Source organism: Castor canadensis, chromosome 10 (assembly GCF_047511655.1).
Source record: "Castor canadensis chromosome 10, mCasCan1.hap1v2, whole genome shotgun sequence".
Taxonomy (NCBI): Eukaryota; Metazoa; Chordata; class Mammalia; order Rodentia; family Castoridae; genus Castor; species Castor canadensis.
In genome coordinates, this window is record NC_133395.1 from 128,611,743 (window position 1) to 128,628,107 (window position 16,365).

The following is a 16,365-nucleotide window of genomic DNA, read 5'->3' on the forward strand; positions in this document are numbered from 1 at the left end:
CATTAAGACCCAACTCACTAAAAAATGACCACCAATTAACACAGCAGGTCAAGGGCTCCAACATCCCACATAGACTACTTGTTTTGTTTTGCTCCAATTTTGGAGCATTTTGGATTTCAGATTTTTCAAGCCAGGGATACTCAGCCTGGACACATTACCCATAATGCCTTGTAAAATCACAACCTCAGGAACAGTATTCACTGAAATTACACTGAACAAATAGTGAATGAAGAATATTTTGTTTTGCAAAAATTCAGATAACACAGGCCAAACATGGTGGCTGGTATCTGTAATCCCAGCCCCTCAGATCAGGAGGATGGCAGTTCAGAGAAGGCCATCCTGGACAACAAGTCACCAAGCCCCCATCTCAATCAATAATCTGAGCATGGTGAAGCATCCCTGTGATCTTAGTTACTGGGAGGCACAGGGAGGAGGATCACCATCTGTGGCTGGCCCCAGCCAAAACCACAAGATCCTATTTGAAAAATAACTAAAAGGAAAAAGGGGATGGGGGCATGACTGAAATGGTAGAACGTCCACCTAGCAAGCACAAGGCCCCGAGTTCAAATTCCAGTACCACAAAAATTGAGTTAACTAAGGCACTAGATGGAGGCAGCAGCGTGAGAAGGTGAAGATACTTGTGACTCTGTCACCATGTTATTCCTCCACCTCAGTGGCACAAATGCTAAGTCTCCCATTCTCTTTGCTTGGTGGCCACCGTTCAGGAATGGCTGGACCTGCTCAGCTGTGAGCTCTGCCTTGAAAGCCCTCTCACTTCATAAACTACCAGTAGCTGATTCTCTACACAAAGGGGAAGGAAGCAGAGCTGATAAGAGAATTAACACTTTTTTCCCAATCACATCATCTAGGATAATATAGGCATATCAAACAAACAATCCTTAAGAAACAAGGGAGAGAAAATCATTTCCACATGAAGTTTTAAGCTATATGGATGTTTGTAAGTATGCTGGGTAGAAAGAAAAAAATATCCTGCGTTAAGTCATAATTGCTAATGCAATTCCTGTAGAATTCTCCACAACAAAATAGATTTGCATATTTTGAAGGTATTTTGTCTGTCTGTTACACATGCCTGTTACTATAACAAGGATTTATTCCTTGCCAGGAATAGCCTTTTTTTTTTTCTCCTCACCTCATTTCCGGTTCTCTGCCCACTTACTTTCCCAGATTCTGGGTTTGGGGATTTTTCTATAAAATACTAATGGTGGGGGGAAATGTTAAATGATGGAGCTATGAGAACAGAAACCCAATTTGTCAAAGGAGAAAAATGGGAACGAGAACAGGTCAAGAAAGAAGAGACCAGTTATAGGGACCCCAGGTGGGTCAACGGAAACCATGTCTTCTGATATTCAGGTGACATGTGTATTAGGATTCATAGTACACAAAATGTTTGCACCTTCTAGAAACCTGAATGAGTCCAAATTAAAAAAAAAACACTGAAGACTGAGAGCACTTGGGGAGCTGCTGCTTCAATTTTTACAGTAACTTGCTTGATACATCCAGCGCCCAGGCACTTTTTTTGGCAGCCTGCATGGCTCGACTCCTCTGAGAAGAAGAAGTTTAAATTACTTTGATCTTAATCTTTCCATTTATTAGCACTAAATCCACTTCCTCTGGTTAGGAACCTGGGTGTCTCACTTCATCTTTTAAGGTCTGGATGGGTAGCAATCTCTGGATCTTTCATGACAGTGAATCTGGAGTTCCTTGATGTGCAGATCTGTGTTTTTGGCCTAGATGGACGATGTGATATCATGGCAAGGCCTCTCGGTCTGGGCTTCTCACCTGTGTGGTAGCCTCTGCCAGGCACAGGTGATGGGGCTACCCTGGGGTCCCGCTTGCTTCTTGGATTCCCTGTCTCTGTCTAACTCCTGAACTCACTCTTGTTTCTCAGTCTCTCATACCTCGATGTCTCTCAGAATCTCTCTCATGGTCTCTCTTCCTCTTTCTATTTGCTATCTCTCTCTTTGCATCCCTTTCTTTCTGTCTTTCTACTTACCTCTAGCAGTCTACCCCTCCCTCTCTCCTTTGTTCTTCCCTCCCTCCTTCCCCCACCACTCTCTTCTCCTATACTACCTGGAGTGCTCTGAGGCTCCCATGAAGGCACTACATCCACTGTCACCTGCAAAAGAAGGGACCACATACAGTGGTGCTGGTCAGACTGACAGAAGAACCAGAGCACACACGATGTCAGGTGGCATGGTCTCCTGTGATGACAGAGCAGAATGCGTAGGACATGTCTGGTTGGCCGTGGGTGGGGACAATCATTCTGGTCTTCGTGGTATTGGTGGTGCGGGCCTCCTGAACCACATGAGAGGACTTCTGGCTCTGTTGCAGCAGAGGTTCTCACACTGAGTCATCCGTCCCCTGATGGCCCAAGCCATCCCCTCATCACCTCACCCCAGCCCTCATCTACAGCTGCCTTTGTGGCCACCAAAGCACAAGGAGCGAAAACCCCAACTTCAGCAGACTTTCCCATGCTCCCCTGTCCCCATAATGCCTTTCCCCAAGATTCAGACATAAACCACATTTAACCAGAGACCACAGAGCATAAAAAAATGATGAGGTCTCCCCCAGGAAAAGAAAAAGAGCCCCCTGATACAATGTGGCCACAAACACACCATTGTCAAACCAAATTGAAAACTACCCCCCTACAATACTCCCCCCAAACTGTTAGTCCATCTGAAATGATTCTAAGGTCCAGCTTAGTGTGAGCTTATCTAACGGCCTATTGAGTTCTCAGTAAGTCATGTGAAAGGAAGTCCTACGATAACATTTCCTGAGACTTCTAGACATTTGATTAAGGAGTTATAAATCTTAGAGTCTGACTTGTCACAAGCTGAGGGAGATTACACCCAGGGCTGTCAAGATTAAGTAAACTCGTCTTGTTCTCTTACAGGTCTTTCTCAGCCTTGTACCACAGATTAAAAGATTTTTTTAAGATAAAAAAATGGTTAACATCATGCTCAATGTATAAAAAAGTGAAAAAGAAAAAAAAAAAGGAGTACAAAGTGATGATTTTCAGTCTTCACTTCCTGAAAGGTGTTTACTTGCCTCTCATCAGCAAGGTTTTAATAAGCAATGAGTAAAGAGGAAAAAGGATTGCCTTCCGGACTGGCCCCAAACTGCCACCCGATTAATCCGTTACAGCTAAATAAATAACCCATATTAAATTGAAGAATGTATGTGAGCTACACAACAATCTTCCAGGAACCGATTCCAACAATATGGTAGAATAAAATCAATACCCTGGAGAAGGGGCCCAGGAAACCTCTCTCTGGAAGCTCCTGTCAAATTCTATTGCTAATTTTGTATTGACACATTATTCTAGGAACGAGGGCGGTTACCATCAGCAAAGCTTCTGGAGACGGATATTCTGATGCGTGTGTCGCTGAATGAGAAGATATTTAGGGAGTTCTAGGTCACTGGGAGCTACCTCAGCTTAGTGACAAGAGATCTGGCACCTAAGTGGAGAACTTACTGTTTTCAATTCTCCATACGTGCCGAAATTATTGGGTTAAATAAAGAAATGACAGGCTATAGATCAACTTACTTCTTTTTTTTGAATTTTTTTTTTCTGGGGAGTTTTTACTCAGGTGTACTGTAAATGTGCGTTAAACTGCAGCTCCATTAAGCAGTTACAATGAAGGTAAAGGGCGAGGGGCTAAATACCACAGGACCTTGTACGGATCTCATAGCTTTAATGGAATCAGGTTTTTAACAACTCTTTTTTCGTTAAATACAGTCAGTGTCAGGAAGATGCGTCCCACTCATAGAGCAGCGCAATGACAACGTACAGTGGCACTAACACAAGGACATAGTTCATCATGACATTTCCAGCGATTCCCAACTGATTAGGGTCATTATGCCGGAGGTCTGATTTATGTTGTCATTTCCTCTCACCCATCCTGCATCAATGAATCTTAATGAATTGGTAAATAAGGGTGAAGATTACACTCTCTGACACTGAGACATTCCTCATTCCCAACACCCGAGATTTATGTAGCCAATTAGTGGCTAACAGAGAAAATTGGCTGGCAGAAAAATAATATTCTTTATGGTACAAAATGGAAAAAGCTTTCTTGTTGAAGGGCAATGCCACAGCAAAAGTCCATAAAGTAGCAAGGTATGTGGAAACACAAAAGATGCTTCAATGTGCTCTACGAGCTTTCCCCTAGCAAAATGCTTTTACTCTGTGTTCTTTCTTTCTTTCTTTTTTAATGTCTTATTTTTTTTTAAAGGTTATTGGTTTAATAAGCAGACCTGTATTTTCTAAAGGGGTAAAACTTGGCTTTTGGGGGGGATGGAGTTAAGTACATCCCTCTATTACACCAGTGCTAATTCAATGTATTTACTAGAATAATTCTTTTTTTTTAAGAGCAAGGATGACAACAGTCTTCTCCCCAATTTTAACCATTATGCCAATTTCTCCTGTCTTCTTGCAGACAGGTAGCCATAATCATTTGCACATAATCAGAGCGCACTGAAATCTTTCACTCTGATTAATTACTGGTAAGTGTGCTTAAAGTCTACAGTGTTTCCAATCCCAGAACTTTTTAATTTAAAAAATAGCCTAATCATTAGCACAGAAATCACTCCGCTTACTAGTATTATTTTACATTCACCTATTCCTGACCTCATTATAAAACCAGATGAAATGACTGTCATAAACAGGAAAAAAAGGTAAAAATTCCCCAATGAAACATAATTCAGAAAATCTTGGCTTCACCCAGTGCTTGAAGCGTAACCCTGTGGTGTGTGTTCATGAATGCAAAGTGTAGCTTCACAGTCATTACTGTTTAAGTATATACTTAATGCTGAACACTGTCAGAAAAAGGAGAAGCCTCTCAAAACCCACGTACTTATTCAGATTTCACACACAGGGCTCCACAATACCCTTGTAGAATACGCAGATTGGCCATGTCTCTTTCAGCTGTTGTCTAGTCAATGTCACCACCTCCTCTGCAAGTTGGATCAGCTGTGTGGCTTCTTCTCCTTACCATCTCATTAAAGCATCCACTATCCAGTAAACAATAACAACAACAAGATCTAATCACACAGCCTGATCTTTGCAGCTCTGGGAAGCCCCATAGCCACTTGAGCTTCCTCTTTAGGAGCTCCTACTTCATCAAGGACTTCTGGATAATGGCGGCACTCTGTCAAGTTCAAACCGTGGCTGAGAGGTGATAAAACCTCCAGGACTCCCTGGAAACTTGCTGCTCACAATTAGAGCTCCAAGGGAAGCCTTGGGTTCTAGAAGGTGTGTCAGGTAGTGGAGCCGAGGGACAAGATACCCAGTGGCCAAAGCAGCCACCACTGTGGAGGGGTGGGGGAGTAGACAGGAAGAGAAGGGCAGAATAAAGCTTGCAGAGGCTGCAAGCTTTGTGTGGCCTTAAAGCATTTGGAGATGCCAAGTAAACTATAGCTTTTCAAATGGAGCACTTAGAAAAAAAATAGTGACTCTTGTTTTGTGAACCAATTTCTCAGCAAGAAAATGCAGAGAACTGGCCAGTGAAATTGCAGGGGCAGGTGAGAATGCTACTGCCTCATTCTGGTGCCAAGACACCTCATGCTGAAGAGTAAAAGGCCTTGGGCAAACCAAACTGCCCTCCGAGGTAGCTCTGCCTGTTCAGAACAGAAGAATGAGTCAAATTCTTCCTCCACTAAAATCTTCCTCCACTGCAAAGAACTCCCAGGAGGGGAAAGTGTATCTCTTACCCTCGAAAGGAAACAGATAATACTTTACAGTGCTAAGTGTAACTACAATCTAAAAGAAACAAAAAGAAAACTGAACCACAAATATATTCAGAGTCAATCCCCAACTAAACCCTATCAATACAACCAGTTACGCCAAACTTGTAGGTAAAGTAATGACACTGGGGAAGGGACAAAAGGCTGGTGCACAAACTTAAGGCTCTCAGCTGACAGTCTGCTCTAAAAACTGGAAAGAGCCAAAAGAGAACCCTACCCACGGTTTATTTTAAAATTGCTATTTGACTCTGATTCCAAAGGAAAGTGTTTTGTAAAATATTTTCACAGTAGGTGGCATCACTTAACAACTGTAGGAGGGGTGTGGTGGCTTGGAGCAGTTTCCTTTATTAAATTATCAAATAATCATTTAAATGGCTTTTCACACATTCTGTTCCATTTGAGATACACCTACAAGCACAGCAAGCCTGCCAGAGAAAGGGAAAAATTCCAGGAGTTTTTCACCCTCCAGATACTTGTTTTGTTTTGCTTTTTCTTCTCTTCTTTAAAAAAAGGATAGTTTTTCAGTAAGAGACTGTCTTGGTGAAAAATTATGTTTCTGCAGATGACAGCAAAAGTCCCCTTTTCTTTCAATAGGGACAATTTGCTTTAACGTAACTTCTTTACTTAAAATCAAGTTCACTGATTCTGACAAGGAAAGATTAAGGTGTAGGCTTTAAAACTTAAAAAATTAACGAAATACAAGCACAGTGATGTTTAGACACGATACTGCCAGCAGACAGGCTTCGTTCTTGTTGTATATTCTAGACAAGGTGGGGTGCGGAGGATAAAGGAGAATGATGGAGGGGGTGAATTCAAATATGATATATTTGATATATTCTAAGTACTTTTGTAAATGTCACAATGCACTCATACCAAGCACAACAATAAAAAAAATTTTTTTAAATATTCTAGACAAGGTGAACTGATTCTACTTTTTTAGGTTACAAATACAATGAATCAGAAAACGAGACTTTTACCATGTTGAAAATAATCAATCCACCTATAGCTACATCATATATTTAAAAAGGAGAGCTTAATCTTTCAAGAGAGAATTAACTTACTACTATTGTCCATGAGCGGGATTAGACAAAGCTAATACTAGTGGTTTTTTGGAAGAAAGTGAAAATCTGTACCATTCAAAGTTCTTTTTATTCAGGCAAAGTTTGTTTTAAAAAATACAGAATTAAGAATAGACAGAAAAATTCTGAGAACAAGAAGTTAAACAGTTAAAATAACAACAGATGCATGGATAGGAAAAAAACCTATTTTCTTTCTCAGTCTGGTGCATAAATAAACTTTGATGCACTCAACTAGATTATGGTCTAAGAAGATATCAAAAAACCGTGGAATGTCAGGACCTAGAATCCTAGACATTCAGAGAGTGAGGAACAGGCAATTTGTCAAAGGGCAGAGAGTTCACACTTGAACGTTATCTATTGTATGAGGGTCACATCCATTTCCTGGGGGAGGGAATTCCACACAGGAGAAAGTTGCACGGCTCAGAGAGACTGGTAGTTGGTCTATTTCAAAATCAGCACCTTACAGGGATTTCTGGAAGTTGTGTGTGTCTTCCTAGGTCATAAATGAAATAAAACATGTGTCTAGAAAGGTAACTCCAAAGGGGTCAGGTGACTTAGCAAAATGACAGAATGTAAAAGGAAGCTGATAGTGATAAAGGAGGGGCCGCTACTTATTAATAATAGTCTATCAGCTAAATTCAAATTCAGTAAGTCATAAAACTTACCACAGGGTGGGCAAGCAGACTTCATGCCAAGCTCAAGTCAGAGGCGTGCTGAGAAAGAGTACTGTGATTGATTAGTAGTAACGTCTGTAATGAGAACTGGCAAAGGGGAGAGGAAGTGACAGTCATTCTACCCATCTGCTAGCCACCGCTCCAGTGGACCCCTCAACTGATGCTCCATGTGGTCCCCATGGTAGTAAACAAGAGCTAAGATGAATTCAAAGTCATTTCTACAGTAGGAAGCTGATTCATGGCCCTGCTTCTTCAAAAAATTAAAATACGGAATGCAAGTTTTAAAACAACAACAGAAAAAAAGATTTCCAATTTATAAGAAAAAGGTTTGTGATTCAGGCATACAAACTCTGAAGGAGAGGAATGCAAGCTTTCTGAAGTCTACAGTTTACCCAAGATTGAAAGTATAGGGTAGAGTGTTCGTTGGTTTTCCAGTACTAGAGTTTGAATTTTGGGTCTCATACTTGACAGGCACACATTCAATCACTTGAGCCACACCTCCAGCTCTTTTTACTTTAGTTCTTTTTCAGATAGAGTTTCATGTTGCCTTGAGCCAGTCAAGGATGGTGATCCTCCTACCTACACCTCCACTGTAGCTGGAATTACAGATGTACACCACATGAGGCTTATTTGTTGAGATGACATCTCACTAACTACCTACCCAGGTCTCAAACTACAATTATCCTGATGTCCACCTCCCTTGTATTTGCGATTACATTTGGCATCAGCCACCACCCCCAGCCCAAGGGTAGCGTTGTGTAGATCACACAGTCTGATTTCCTGAGATGCTCTGTGGGACAAGAGAGAATGAGCATTTGCATATGTCTGCAATACAACAAGACAGACAGCAAGGAACACTTTTAAAATGTATGAAAATACGACAAGAAAGAGAATTTAAGGCTATAGCACTATCAATGTTCTTTTTAGCCCAAATGATAGCATTCGGACCTTTTGTTGGGGGGAGGGGGAGCATGTTATTAATGTACTCTGACACATTTATTTATTTATTGGCAGTACTAGAGATCGAACTCAGGGTCTTGCAGTTGCTAGGTAAGCACTCTATCCCTTGAGTCACACCCCCAGCGTGTATTTTTATTTTTTGAGACAGTCTTGCTACGTAGCCCAGAATGTCCTGAAACTTGCAGTCTTCCTTCCTGAGCCTCCCAAATGCTGGGATTACAGATGTGCTCCACCATGCTAGCTGGATTGCATTTATTATCTGGGGATGTTGAGGCTGCTACCAATCTTGGTTTCTCTCCAACTTTTGCTGACCTTTGGTGGCACAAGTAGTGCTGTTTCCTGAATGGCCGTTTGGGGAGATGGAAACAGAGGATGCAGTACCTAAACGACGAGTCATTGAAACAGCCTTCCCGTGCATAACAGTGTATGTACACAGCAGTAATCAAAGTTTGAACCGTTAAATCCCAAAACAAAAAAAATTCTGTGGATAACCGGGATTGTTTGCCAAACAGCTGTCAGGGACAAAACACTTCAAGGTACTTACCACACAGTAAAAAGAGACTAACCATTCACCACATTCCAATTCCAAATTAACCCAATCAGCACACTCAGCCTCTGCAGTGGAGCCCATCTGACAAAACAGACAAGCCAAGAATATCAAAAGAAGGTCCTTCCAGAAAGTGCTGTCTCCCTTGCAAAAGAATCCATAGCAAAAATATAGCGTGTGTCTGTGTGTGTGTGTGTGTGTGTATGCAGGTGACTCTGCAGAACCTTGAAGGTACAAGTTGCACTGCTTAAGAAAAGTTTTGTTGGCCCAAGGACATCCCTGGGAACACTCTTCACTTCTGCTCTGAAAATGGTTTGCTGGGGTGTCTGCAGGCAAATGTCGAATGCAAAGGAGTCAAGGCATTTTCCTCCCGTTATGCATAGAACAAAAGCTACCATTAGCATTGTTCCCTCGTGAAAGTTCAAAGAGTCAACATCAGGCCAGCTTGGGGGGTGATGGGTTAGGATGATTGAAAATGGAAGCGCTGTATGGGAAATTCCAGGCAGTAATCATAGCCGGGAGCCAGCAGCCCAGAGATACAAACACCCTGAAAACCAATTGATACTAATGAAGCCTCAGCTTCAAGGCAGACGAGGGCAGAGGGAGGGGTGAGAATTTTAAGCACTTAACAAGTAAGTGGGCACATTTCATGCTGGGGACTGATCTTTGCCAGGACCCAATCTTCCTATGGCCATCTCACATCTAATACTCTGTCCCTTGACTTTTTAAGGACCAAAAAGTAAAGTGGGATAATATCCCACTCAAATGCCTGCTTTTAATGGACGACGTGACAGCTATAATTTCCATGTGTTCATTCCAGTGAAGGCTTCCATTTATTCTGATAGGGGAAAAAAAAATCTGAGAAAAGAGATTGCAGCTTGACCTCCCCTGGGATTTCAAAGGCTGGCAGGGATGTTTAGAGAATGCACACTTTAGGTGTGCATGTCACCGGGACTGGGGCAACCATGTCCTCTATATGATAACTAGAACACGAGGAACATGGAAATCTTTAATGGACACTGATTAGGAAGACTCTTGAAAAATCAAAGGATCTATTCTTAATTTTTCAGTGCTAGAGATTCAACTGAGGGTCTTGTGCATACTAGAAAAGAGTTCTTCCACTGAGCTACATCCCAGAGAATCTTAAGAAATCAACACGGCCTTGATCCCTCAAAGACTGAACTTTCACGTCTCAGTTCAAAGCAGTATGTGATACCTCCTCCTTGCCTTCTGCAGTCAACAGGCTTCTGAAAGCCTGTGTTCATGAGATGATGTTTCTCTCTTTAAAAACATTCACATATAAAATTTACTTAAGGCAGACTGCAACTGTACTAGGGAGAAAGTATGTATGACGAGGCCAGGAAAGAAAGAGGTGCATCTGTTTACCTGAGGGGATGCCCCCTAAGGAGCCTGCAGTAAGAGGACACTGTACTAACGATGTGATTAACCAAGCCAGGGTTAGGGAGTGCTTCAGGAACGTCCAGGGAATCCTGTTCGTCCACTCTTGTGGCCATGCTGGTGGAATCATTACGGTAGATGGGCCAAGCTTTACTAATGTCAGGGACACAAACTGAACTTGGACTTGAAAAATGAAGTTTTTAAAAATAGCACTATAGGGGTAGGCACTTTATCACCAATCTGATTTGGAAAAGCAAAGTGCTGAAATGACCAAGGGGATTATTTCCATCTCATCTCTCAAGTAGAACACAGACTACCTGAGGCTGGACCCTCTCAGTACTTCCCAACCCTCTGCACTGGGCCACATTCCCTGAAGTCCACTTCATTGCAGCTCTCTGTCCATTTGTAGGATAATTCTTTAGGTCACCCCCCCCCCACACACACACACATACACACCACCAGCCTTCATGCCCAAAGTCACAGCATGGGAATTCTAGAACTGCACTGTCTCAGACACATAACGAAAGCCCCAAACACAAGTCACACATGTACTTTAAATTTTTCTAGTAGCCACATTTAGAAAATAAAAAGAAATGATGCAACTAGTTTTTATATCTATTTTATGTAATCCAGTATGTCAAAACTACCATAATTTCAACGCATAATCAATATGGAAGTGACGGATGAGGTACGGTTTACGTCCCTTTGTCAACTAAGTCTCCGAACTCCAGTGTGTCTTTTACATGACAATCTGGGCTCACCATGCTTCAAGGGCTCTGTAGTCCCATCTGGCAAGTGGCCGGGAGGACAGTCTGCAAAAATTGTGGCTGGCAGAGTTTCTGTGTGGAGTGGAAAGTGATGTTTTCTGTGCTGTTCCCCTTACACGCCAGAATGTGGGAGCCAAGGAACAGCGTCAGGAAAGGACTAGTAGGAGAAAGAAGTACAGAGTGACCTTGAGATTGAGTTTTCTATTGCCCCCTACATGGGGTCTGCAATAGGCATAAATGAAAGTTCAAATTGGGCGTCTGTCTACACATGAACGTGAGGGTACGCACAAACATATACAGACACACTATCTCTAAATTCTCCAGCTGATTTTCATTCTGTCACCTGTCAAGATAACAGTAAGGAAGACTTCAATCACAGAGAAGGAGGCAGCACAGCACTGTCCTCCCCCAAGAAAAAAAGAATTTAGCTACAGTCTAGTTCATGTGTCTCATGGGGGCGGAGGGAGAAACAGAAGGTGGCTTCCTGCCAGGAATTTCTATCACACTCAAAGGCTGAGAAATTAGGAGATTCTCAATTATTTAGATCACACACTCAAAGTCTGAATCTTCAAGGCACAAGATAAATACAGAAAGCCTTACATACCACAGGCACTCAACATATGCAAAATTATTAAGTCAGCTAACTATCTTAGGAGCACAGTTTGTAGCTACATACAGAGCATGCAGTGGTGATTAAGTGAGCCAGGGCTTTGCAGGCAGATGAGGTGAGGTTCAAAGCCCAGGCCCATCACTTTCCACCTGTGTGAACAAGTTATTCGCTGAGAGCGAGGGTCAGTCTCCCCATTAGTAAATAGGGACAAGTGGCAGTTATTCTGACAGGCCTCTCTGAAGGTAAGATATGTGAGGTGCTTAGCCTGGTACCAGGAACACTGCTGTTGTTCAATAAATGAATTTACAAAATAGATGTGTGCCTCCTGGGAGTAATACAGTGTGTGTGTGTGTGTGTGTGTGTGTGTGTGTGTGTGTAGAATGGAAAACAAGACTCAAGTGCAGTGGCCAGGAGTGAGGGCTCTGGAGTTTTCCTGAAGGAGTGCATGTCTTGGTAACAGCTGTGTGATTCTGGGTGAAAACTGCATCACAGCGGCCGCATCAAAAAGATGAAAATGACAGCACCCACCTGGGAAGGCTTCGGTGGCGTTAATTACAAACAGCGCTTAGCACAGGCCTAGCACTCAGCTGTCACTCAATAACTATTAGTTACTGTCATCATCACAGGTCTTAATCAATAATCTATGCTGCCGTGGCTTCCAGTCTAGGATGGCCCCTAACAAGCACTGGTGAGTGGCTCTAGCACAAGAGCATGGGAGGTGGGGGGGACAGACATGACCATGAATGGTAGACTGAAGAGGTTTACAATCTAAATATATACCACCATGCATTGCTAGGTGTTTGCACTTTAGAATGCAATTTATTTCCTAATTTCTCACTGGCATTCTTCCTTATTTTCTTATAAGCCTACAGGAGGAAACAGGTTAATTTCGCTCAAGAAATATTTCTTCAACACCTACTATGCGTGCCACGATTCACAGAAACACCCTTTCCTTCAGATAGCCTATGCTCTGGTAGCATCCATCCCCTGTCTAGTTGGCTTCCGAGAAGCAGGAAATTTCAGGGGCAAAATGTGCTTGCTTAGGGTGTTGGTGTGAACTAAGAAATTCTGGTCTTTATTATACATCAAAAATTTTTAAATTGTACATTACTCCATAAAATCATTTCTCCTTTTCCGTCTCCACCCATTCACGCTGAAAACTATGAACCTGCACATTTTTGAAAACTAGAACATTGCCTATGGAATTGTAGACACACACACAAGTATTTCTACATGCTTTTTGACACACCTTGATATGCCACGGGACCTCAGAAATTATGTACAGGGAGAAGAAAACAAAGCCCTTAGAAGGTGACACAACTCTTTTTTTTTTTCTTTTTTGTGGTACTGGGGTTTGAACTCAGGGCCTACACCTTCAGCCACTCTACCAGCCCTTTTTTGTGAAAGTTTCTTTTCGAGATAGGGTCTCATGAACTATTTGCCCAGGCTGCCTTTGAATGAAGGTCCTCCTGATCTTTACCTCCCGAGTCACTAGGATTATAGGCGTAATTCTTTTTAAATTGCTTAAAATCAAGCAGACTGATATCATTGTCATCAGTAAACAGCATCTGCTTCATTCAAAAACAACCCAGAGAGACATTCACCTCCACTAAAATTTCCAAAGTTGGGCAAAAATTCCATATTCCACTTGTCATGGTTGAGTAAGCCCCAAGTGCACTTTGCCCTGGCAACACCAGGAAGTTTCTTTCTGCCAAAATACTAGAAGAGACTGCCTCCTGTCAGAGAACTGATCAGGGCAGGGATGAACTCTACTGGCAGAAGTGGGGGTCAAGAAGTATACAGAACTGCAGAGCTTAGAAAAGAAGGGCAAGTCTCTCAGAGTTCCAAGAAGTAAGGAGGGACCCAGCCAATCACTGCTTTTTACTACTCTTCCATTTGCTGAGGAAGGAGCCTGCAGGAGAGTCAAACAGCTTGAACTATTTTTAGGCCTATGACCCTTTTAGAAACACATCGCTAAATTCGGTCCTCAGTTACACCCACTCAGCTCCCACCAGCTTCAGAGAGCCACAGGGGAGAAGCTCTTGAAGACACAGAAGAGTTTAGTTATGCTGTGAGCATTTTTTGGTACAAGTGGATTGATAGTGTGCTGGCCAAAGGCTATGGAGGGTGCATGGCTGGTCTCCTGGTTTAGGGAGGACAGCAGGCATAGGCATACAGAGGAGGAAAACCCATGTCCTAAGTGTCACCATTCTCACACAACTGGATGAAAACAATGTGTTCCTTTAATAATCCAAGCAGAGGGGAAAAGACATTCCTTTTAAAAATGGCAGCCAATAATGACTCAGAGTTGTTTAAAGGTATAATCTCATCGCGAAAACCCAGACTGGAAGAATCTTAATAGTTCGACTCAATTAAACTTTTATTTCCAAATACAGTAAGGGAACGCATAAAATCCAGTGCTGTTGAATGCTACACAGTGTGACCATGAACTACTGTACAGTGGTGGGGGGGGCATCATGTATAAATAATAAGTCCCAAGTCTGACTTAGGGGTGAGTGGAGAGCATTTGGCATCTCAAATTACTTTAACAGGGGGGCCTGTCACATCTCCTGGAAAGGACACTTGGGTCTCCTGCCACCCTCTCTAATCCATCCTTCTTAAAGGAACACTCAGCAAGATAATGAATCCTTTAAATGTTACATCTTCTGTCGTGCATTATTGTGGTGCTGAAACTCTTCACATCAAACAGTCATCAGGACTATTACAAAGTGGGCTTCTGAGAGAGGGGCTGAAAAGGAGCTGTGTGAAAAGAAGTGGAAAATTAAAGCTGGAGCAGTCGAAGAAAGGGCTTAATTTACTGGCGTGTACAGTATGCAAATGAGATTACTCTCAGCTTAACTGCATCATTTATGTCCATAATAACGGCATCATCATTACAGGGCTCAAATTAAATTACACCGTAATTAGCATATCAAAGTGATTGGTTAAAGTTTAAAACAAATACCCAATTTTGTTAATGAACAGCTGTAATTGTCATGTACACTTCAGTGAAAACTCTCTAAACAAATATATGTTTTAGAAAGGAGGAAGATTTTTTTTTTAAGTAGACAGGTCTGTAGCAGAGGTAAATTACCTACAGAAGAATGACATAGACTATTCTATTAATGTTAATATATGCTGATCATTTTCAGGTAATAAAACATTCTATCAAAACAAGGCTTCACTTATATTTAGACACCTTCCCTGCTTCTGAAAGTGACAAACCACCAGAAACCTGTTTCCACTTGCAGCAGGGATAACAATGTGGGGTGGGTGACCTGTCTTGAACAAGCAAAGGACTTGTTCAATAACAAGCGATCACTAAACCCTTGTACTTATTAAAAAGACATCGGTGTTCAAATTGTGCCGAGTCAAAGCTGATTTCTCTCCCATTCCAGCCCAAAAAGAGGAAAGAGAGCCAGAAAAAGTTGCTGAATTCATGGGATAGACCAGACCGCTTGTCGGTTGATGGCCTGATGACATATCAGACAGCCTCCAGCTCCATTTCTCCTGGAATCACAGCCACACAGCAGTTTCACCAGGGAAGTTTTTGCTCTTAGATCATTAATACAAACCAGGAGGTGTAACTAACTAGGTTATTAATACTAGCTGGAGTCAGGGTGCACACAAATTTTGTCTATGCAAAACACTACTAAGAGCCTCAAATAAGAAGCTTGTTTGCAATCCTTTTTGTTACAACCACTTAATATCAGAAGACTTTCTACACAAAATGGCGTGTCAATAATCCTCAGGTTCACAGGCAGAAAGCTCTCTGCCTAAAAGGCCCCCCCATTTCCTAGCAAGGTACCCCATATTATGTGCTTATAAATCTGGGAGGGTTACCACCCCTGTGGTACACAGCAAAGCAAGCCAAAATATATTTTGCCCAAAATGAAAAAAAAAGCACTTTCAAATATACTTAACAAGCAAATTGAATGTCTTATTAAAATCGTATTATCTAAACAGTGTTCAAAAATTTAAAGAAAGTAGCTTTTCATTTTATTCATTGAGGAATCCATTAAAGCTGAGGCTGTGAAGTAGTATGTAAATTGTGTGCCTTTCAAGGTAGAGCGAGGGCAAATTCACTCCATCAACTAATGACGAACCTCATTATGTTCGGGGAGGATTCATAATGAGGAAAGAGCCACCCGCCATTCCATGTTCTAACATAAATCCCTGCAAAATTTGAATATCTCCCCGTCTAATTACAGGCTACTAATTCCAATCCCCCTCTCTCTGGCCCCAAAGTAAAACATAAACCTTTTTAAAAGCATAGACTATAGTTATATTTCTAAAGCAGTCCTCGGTTCTATTTGGACTCAGAACCTTCCACTCGGATATGTTTTACGACAGGCATCATTAGCAGCTTGGGAAGATGCAAACTTTGGGCTTGTTCAGGCTCATTTTGGTTAAATGCATTGGATTTCTCTTTTTCAGAGAGCTTCACCTTGACAGGGCTGCAGTGCATGCACAGATGATCTGCAGCCAGGAAACTAACAGGACCGTGCAAGCAGAGACCACAGCAATAAGGTAAAATAAAATTCTCTGCACTCGAGTTCCGTGC

At 42.0% G+C, this 16,365-nt stretch overlaps 1 protein-coding gene across 13 annotated transcripts in view; it reads right to left on the minus strand.

Moving 5' to 3' along the window:
- The window catches only part of Foxp1 (forkhead box P1), a 414,133-nt gene that overhangs the window by 245,406 nt on the left and 152,362 nt on the right, over nucleotides 1–16,365 (minus strand). The window lies entirely within an intron of this gene.